The 7,813-nt window shown below is 48.5% G+C and overlaps 1 long non-coding RNA gene across 1 annotated transcript; it reads right to left on the bottom strand.

Annotated features, from left to right (window-relative positions):
• Positions 1-2,059: 2,059 nt before the first annotated feature.
• Positions 2,060-5,188, bottom strand: LOC136493921 (uncharacterized). The gene is made up of 6 exons (XR_010768453.1): positions 4,998-5,188; positions 4,736-4,801; positions 4,194-4,320; positions 3,302-4,082; positions 2,708-2,822; positions 2,060-2,296 (listed from the first exon to the last, which is right to left on the bottom strand). It is a non-coding gene; the product is annotated as an uncharacterized lncRNA (long non-coding RNA).
• Positions 5,189-7,813: the final 2,625 nt, after the last annotated feature.

The raw sequence follows: 7,813 nt of genomic DNA, 5'->3' as shown, positions 1-7,813 counted from the left end.
AATTAGATAGCGCCGCAGCAGTAGGGTAGGGCTCTGGATCCAATCCAACACAGAGCAAGAGTGTACATGCATGCTTCTTTTGCCATGTTCTTCCGATCCGATCGAGCAAAGATTTGATTCATTAGATAGGGAGGAAGCAATGATTGCGAGCTGCTGTCTTTTGGTTCGTTGCTGCGAGAGCTGGGAGCGGAGCATCAGCTGGCCGGCTGGGCCTGTTTTTTTCTTCTCCCGGAGTTCCAGCCAGCAGTGGCAGTGCAGGGTGTTTTGCGTCATTTCCGCTCGCCGCCGCGGCGACGTCGTAGCGAGTAGGGATGAAAACGGTCGGGAACGGTCGGGAAAATGTCTTAACCATTCCCGCTCCTGTATTTTTTGGTCGGGAACGGGAACGGGAACGGGAAGGCCGGACGGGAAAACGAATCCGGTATTACGGGATATCGGGAACGGAATATTTCGAACGGGAACGTGTCGATTACGATCGGGAAGCGGTAACACAAAACGGAAACATCGATATATGTAACCACTTGAAACAGTGAGCTCGATGCAACAATAGCAACCATGCATAATCCATATGCAAACAATAGCAAACAGTGAGCTCGTCAGAATATTTATGCAAAGAAAACTACAGAACTACTAAAAAAGAAAATGAAAAAAAAAATGAACAAAAGCCAAACCTTGCTGCTCCTGTGCTCCATGCGTGAATTCCTGGGCCAAGCAACGATGGGCAGCATGAATGACTCGTCAGCTCACTGTTCCCGACGGTATCACTGGGCCTATGGATGAAACGTTGGAAACAGTGATACTGGAGTGGAGTCATCGTTCCCGCGGGAATTTTCCACTGGGCCAAGCAACGTTGGAAACAATGAACAAAAAGAAAATGGAAAAAAAATGGAGTCTGGGCCAAGCATGAAACGATGGAACGTTGGGCCGTTTGCAGCCTTGAAAACAGGAATTTCCCGCGGGAATTTTCCCGAACAAATACGGGATCCGCTAATTCGGTCGGGAAATCACTCTAACCGTTTTCGACACCGGATTCGCCGTATTTTTCCGGATTTCTTCCCGAATCCGTTTTTTCCCGAGAAAACGATATTCGGTCGGGAATTTCGGTATTCGGTGTCGGTCGGTACGGGAATTTCCCGTTCCCGCTTTCATCCATAGTAGCGAGCAAGCGGACATGGGAGCCCGGACAAGCTGGGGCTTTGTCGCGCCTCGCTGAAACTATGATTTCGAGTTACTAGCCTTTTTGTTCGCTTGCGAGCAGAGCATGCACGCCAACGCCATCCTCAGCGGCATGCCGGCATCCTACATATCTTATCGCCCAGATGACCAGATCACATGGCAAGGACCGTCGTGTACTAGGACATAAAAAATTCGCTAGTGACTTTAGGTTCGTCTACTGGCTCAGCGGAAAGACGGGGCAGGGAGGCAGAGAGATACGGCCGTGAAGTGCAGCGCAGTGCAGGCGCAGCAGCTAGCCGGAGCCCGGAAGGAAGGTCAAAGAAGACCCGGGGGCCGGGCCGGGGCCGCTATGCGTGCGGTTGAGTGAACGCTAAGCCATGGTCCAGTCTCATCATCCGAGACATGGATGTCAGAGGAAGGCATGCACGGTGCTGATTACCATGCTACCTCTCCATGCACGAGATGTCCAGTCCCGTAGAGCAAGATGATTTCATGGACCCTGTATTCCTGTCCCCGTTGAACACGGAATGGAGGCCCTTTCAGGGTTCAGGCCTCAGGGCCAGGTGATATCCTACCGCAGTCACACGGCCTCTTGTAATCGCGACAAGTTAACTGAACATCAAAAGTGGGGTCAGCCATAGTTCACGCAAGTGGCCAGCACCATTATGGCCTTGTTTAGATTTTTTCACTCTCTCCATCACATCAAATCTTTGTACACATGCATGGAGTATTAAATATAGATAAAAAAATAACTAATTACACAGTTTGATTGTAAATTACGAGACGAATCTTTTGAGCCTAGTTAGGCCATGATTGGACAATAATTGTCAAATACAAACGAAAGTGCTACAGTGCCAAATACTGATTCCTAACCCCAATCTAAACAAGTCCTATGATTACAAGTTTTAGTACAGGAACAGGAGTACAGGACCAAGGCATCACATATTAGGGAACTGGTTTTAGAGTAATAAGTTGCAGGGTTCTACATTAAGTTGTAAATGCACGCTCACTGATGAACTGCAGTAATACATCAATAGGAAGAATCTGTCTGCTTCTTATAAGACGACTGCGTGCTTCCAGCCACGCCAATTTATCCTCAGAAACCCTGGTCACGAGAAACCTGCTAATAGAAGGGACATTTCAGCAGGCTGTAGCAAGATAAATTCTGAACAAAACCTAGCTCCTAATCTTCAAGGAAATGGAAAAAAAAGTAAACAGGAAAGAGTGATAAGGGACGCACATGCACTATCGCAAAGTACAATATATAGTGTTTGCCACGGACAGAAACTGGATAGGAAAAGCTAAAGGAGGCAAAAGAAACATCGACACCCCGCGGCAGCTATCACATGGAATTTTTAGCAACAAGCAATCTGAAAAACTTACATTTTTCTGGTTTGATGAAAACGAACCTACATTTTAAATCACAAAAGCATTTTTATAATAGATTATAGACAGAGACTTCTCAGTGTACGTATTACATTTCTAAATCCAGCTTTGAACATGGATGTGAGTGACTATGTGAGATGGTTACCTCTAGAGTGAAAGTGATACCAACTTTGATTTCTACGCGGTATTCTTCGTCTTTCACAACACTGTAAACAGTTGGAGGGATGCTTCCTTCTGTATAAATTGCTTCCAGAGGAATCCTGCAAAACCAGAGGCACTCGATTGAAATAAAGGCCTATTGGGAACAAATGAATGCAAAACAGAGGAAAGAAAGAAAACGCAGGAACGAGGTGTAGGTGTTGTGGGAAAACAGAGGAATGGAAAAAATACAAGAAACATATAGATAAAGGTGTTTGGAACGTAGGGGTTATAACACAAGATTTTCAAAACATGATGTGTGATTAAAAGAGATAAATACTTGTTTTATTATTCAAATATTTTTCATTACAACGTCAAATTTTAATTAACAAATAAACATGTGTAATTTTTTTGCAAGGAGTAAAGGAAAAATTAGTAAAAATTTATAATATAATTAATAGACATGTGATTGTTCCATGGCGGGAGCAAGACAGGAACAAGCAAGCGCATGAATATGTAACCCGTGAATTGAAAAAAATCTAGATGGTAAAAAGCATTTATTAATGTCTAGCAACAGATTAATTAGCAAGCACATGATTACCTGTGGGACACTGGGACGTTTGGTCCATGAGCTAGGTCTATCCACCGTTCACAAGCATATCATGTTCTTCTTATCCAATCATGGTCCTGTTCGGCTGGTTGGAAAAACGACTGTTGCTGATGCTGATACTGATTTGTTGTGAGAGAAAAACACTGTTATTTCGCTAAAAACGGTACGGCTGAAAAGTTCAAGCGAACAAGGCCCATATCGGATTGAAGGGACATGCCAACTCGTGGTTGCGGGTGCTCATCGGTCACTCGGTCGTCGCGTAGGACGGCGGTGCTTGGTGCGGCGGCAACGGCGAGCCCATGGCACACGGGTCGCAGCGCGAGCACATCGAGGTCAGCAAGCGCCACGACCACCGCATGGTCGCATACTCCGGCGAAAAGGTTGGCCATGGTTGACCTGTTAATCCTCTCTTGTTGGCGTGAGACGGCGAGTTGCCCCGGGCTTCCGCGAAGAAAGAGAAAACAAGGGATAGGAGTGGATTTGATTTTTCCTATGAAATCGATATCTAGCTACAGTATTCCTAAGGAAAGGGTTTGCTATTTCCTCCGTTACAAACACTCTACCACCGATCCTTTCCTCCGTTTTTATTTCCTTTGAATTTCCCGTGAAAATCCTGTGAACCAAACGGGGCCTGTTCGCTTGGTCGTATCTGGCTTTCTCTTACAACAAACCAGCCAACGGTACTTTCAGCCATAGCTTATAAGTCAAACCAGCCCAAACGAACAGGGCGACATTGCAGACGTTAAAACTGGATCCCAAAACATTTCCAAAACTGCAAACCGCAAGAGGGAGGCAAACTAGCGTCACTGTACATGGTTTATCATCACTTTGTAGGTGCAGGCGTGATTGGTCGAGCTACAACTTACAGGATGTGATTACTTACGTTGCTTCACCAACAAAGTCGTCATCCGTGCCAACGTCACTGTCTAGGAGCTTGATGAATAGCTCTGTTGCGCCATCGGAGACGGTGAACACAAAGGTCTCGTTCTATTTAGGTTCACATCCTTTGCCTGTAGTGCACAAACAGATCAAGTTACAAATTGCTCTCGATTTGCGGCAGGGCCAATCAAAAGTTACAAATTGGCAGGGAAGCCAGGGTTGAAGGATACATAAGGTACAGAACCACATGTAATTTTTTGTTTTATAATGCACTCGACTCTTCAAGTGTGCTGCCTTATTACTTGCACAGTGTAGGTTCCTAGTCACTTGAGACGGTAACTTGAGCTTGGTTTTTTAGCTTTGACAGCACTGGAGTTCTTTGTTTCTGAGTCTAGAACTACCTACTGTACGTCTTAACTCTCCTTTTGGCTTTTGCTAACAGCAGAGTATTGACTACTAGTAAAACGTAACTTAAAACAAAAATTTAAACAAATCAAAGTATCTAATATGAAAGCAACTAAACCGAAGCTAAACAGAGACGTATACCAGATGCAACGCTGCTCTTCTGTTCATGGGAGCGACACTGCAGAAGCGCGTAGGGATCCATGTTACCTGCGACCAACCACACCAAAACTCGTTAGCAAGATAGTCCATGACTCCATGTTACCTTCTTCGAGAGCAGTGAAGCTACAAATGCTCGCGCAAGATCTCGTCTTTGCATTGCAGCCGAGTTAGTCGATCATGAAACAGGGAAAAAGGCGCTAGAATCCGAGCGGAGAGAAGACGTGGCGAAACGAAGCGTACGTACTCTCAGGTAATCGGTGTTCTCGAGGCCCTTGGCTCCGACGAGCAGCACCGCCAGCGTCCCCTGCGCCATCTCCCTCAGCGGTCGGCCTGTCTGGTTGCTGGATCGACCACGAACTTGCAGCGAAGACAAAGGGAGAAAAAACGCCTAGATTGCGAGATAGATCCAATCCGGTCCATCTCGCCAGGGGCTATATAGAACTATAGAAGGCGTTGAAATGAACGAGCGCGTTTGCCTCCCCACATGGAGGCGGGCGGGCGGCATGGCTACCGGCGTGGCGGCGTTGCGTGTGCAATGCAAGTCAACGTCGTCCGAGCCGCACCGACGGGTAAATGGTGGATGATGGCTTGTCGTGTCGCGCCAGTTTCGCGCGTAAAAAGCCGGAGAAACCGGCCGCCGGCCGGTTCGGCAGCTCGTGCCAAAGGACGGGCTTTGATCCATCCTGGTTGACTGTCACCGACGCACGACGGCTCGTGCTGCTGCTCCGTCGGAGGCTCGAAGCACCTTGGCGCCCTGGGGAAGAGACGTGGTATAGGCTAGCCGGCTAGTCAACGCTTGCGAGATAGTCAACGCTTACTAGCTGCGGGCCTGCTGCCTGGACCTGGCCTGATTGCTATGCTGATGGTGCCAGGGCCAGTTGCCCAGTTGCGTAGATTCAGGCCTTTTCCCCTAAGGCCCTGTTAGGTTCCCGGGGAAAGGCCGGATGGATAGTTTCATTTATATTAGCTTTTTAGGGCCGGAATTGTTCCTCATGTCACAGCGCTATAACCGAACGGAGCCTAACTGACTACGTAACTGAAAACTCATACCGGAACGACATGGAACTTTTTTTGTTTTAATTAACAAAAGAAATTTCTACATGAACTCTTCCTTCCGGCTTGTTTCTGTCACGAGTTTTAGGCCCCTCTGGTGGAGCCCCGACCCACTTTGGCTCTCACTCCACCGTACGTACATGTGGTAAAGAGCACCTTCAACAGAAACCCTAAACATGGCTCCTATTCTATTTGTGTTGCCAAACTAAAAAAAAAGGACAACTCAAGTCCCTGCTTTATGGAGGTCCTCATCAAATCTCCTCCCTCGGTCCCAATTTTTGATGCCATACAAGTATTAATATTTTCTAAAGTAGTTAAATTTCTTGATTAAAGATAAAACTCGTTTTACATTATTATCAAGACATAGTTACTCCCTCCATATAAAAAAGTTGCAATTTATAGCTGGTCAAAGTCAAATTAATTTAACTTTGACTAAGTCTATAAAAAATAATATCAACTTTATAAATATATCACATGATAAATATTAGTATTTTTTAGTAATAATTTGGTTATACTTAGCATTACGGGATACAAGCCCCTAAAACACTCGGCAAACCATTTGCCGAGTGTTACACTCGGCAAACGACACTCGGTAAACGGTTTAACGGCAAACGCTGTTTTGCCAAGTGTTTTTTGTCGGGCACTCGGCAAAGACTTTGCCGAGTGCCCCAAAAACACTCGGCAAACATTTTTTTTGAAAAAAAACAAGCACCAGCCACCGGCTGCCACCACCACCTCCTGCTCCGCCGTAGCCACCACCACCAAGGGCACCTCTTGCTCCGCCAGCACCACCACCGCCACCACCAAGCCCGCCTCCTCTGCCTGCTCCGCCACCACCACCAAGGCCACCTCCTGCTCCGCCTCCATCGATGCCACCACCTCCACCACCACCCATGCCGCCTCCCCGCAGCCGCGCCGTCCTCCCCGCGACGACCGACGCAGTCGCGCCACCTCCCCATGGTCCCATCAGCCTCCCTGCGTCCTCTTCCATGCACTGGATCAGAGTTGGGAGAGAGAGGAGAAAAGCTCGTCGGAACCCTAGATCTAGGAGGAGGAGGGCCTACCTCGTCGGGGTCACTACGCCACTGGATCCGCGCCGCCGCCACGCCAGGGTTGCCGCACCAGGGCCCGTCTGTGCCAGCGCTGCCGCGCCTGGGGTCGCTGTGCTAGGCCACCGCGCCGAGGGCCTCCCGCTGCCGTCCATGGAGCTGCGGGCGTGGTGGGCGCTGGGAGGAGCGCAGTGCAGTGGGGCAGGGAAGGAGCGTGGTGGGGTATCGTGGGTGGGCGTGGTGGGAGGCGGTGGGGCCGGATCCAGAGGGGAGGGGTGGCGCGGCGGCCAGATCCGGGGAAATCTAGGATGAAGGGAGGGAGGAGGGGGCCGAGAGCGGAAGAGAGGGGCGGCGGCCGGATCAGGCGAGGGAGGGAGGGAGGAGGGGGCCGGGAGCGGAGGGGAGGGGCGGCGACCGAGGGGAATAGGGCGGCCGGGAGAGGAGGGGAGGGAGGCAGTGCTGGCGGGAGGAGGGGCGCTGGGGGCCGGGACCAGAGGGGAAGAAGAAGGGGTGGGGACGGGAGCGGTGGGGCGCTGGGGACGGGAGGGGTGAGTTAAGTAGGATATTTTTTATTTGCCGAGTGTCCCAGATCGTGGCACTCGACAAAGTTTTTTTTCATTTTTTTCTTCTCCTTCTTTTGCAGAAAAAAGATTTTATTTCTTTGTCGAGTGTTCTAGATCTGAGCACTTGGCAAAGTTTTTTTTTATTTTTTTTCATCTTCTTTTCTAGAAAAAAAGGTTTTATTTATTTGCCGAGTGGTTTTTAGATACTCGGCAAACTCCCTCTTTGCCGAATGTTTTTTTACACTCGGTAAACCACATCTTTGCCGAGTGTTTTTTTTTTTTTGCCGAGTGTTTTTAGCGCAGCACTCGGCAAAGATCTAATTCGCCGAGTGCCTGAGAAAATACAATCGGCAAACATAAAAACACTCGGCAAATTTGAAGATTCCGGTAGTAGA

The sequence above is a fragment of the Miscanthus floridulus genome, chromosome 11 (genome assembly GCF_019320115.1).
Source record: "Miscanthus floridulus cultivar M001 chromosome 11, ASM1932011v1, whole genome shotgun sequence".
NCBI lineage: Eukaryota > Viridiplantae > Streptophyta > Magnoliopsida > Poales > Poaceae > Miscanthus > Miscanthus floridulus.
Note: the sequence above shows the minus strand (reverse complement) of the source record. Positions and strands in the feature narration are given on the sequence as shown.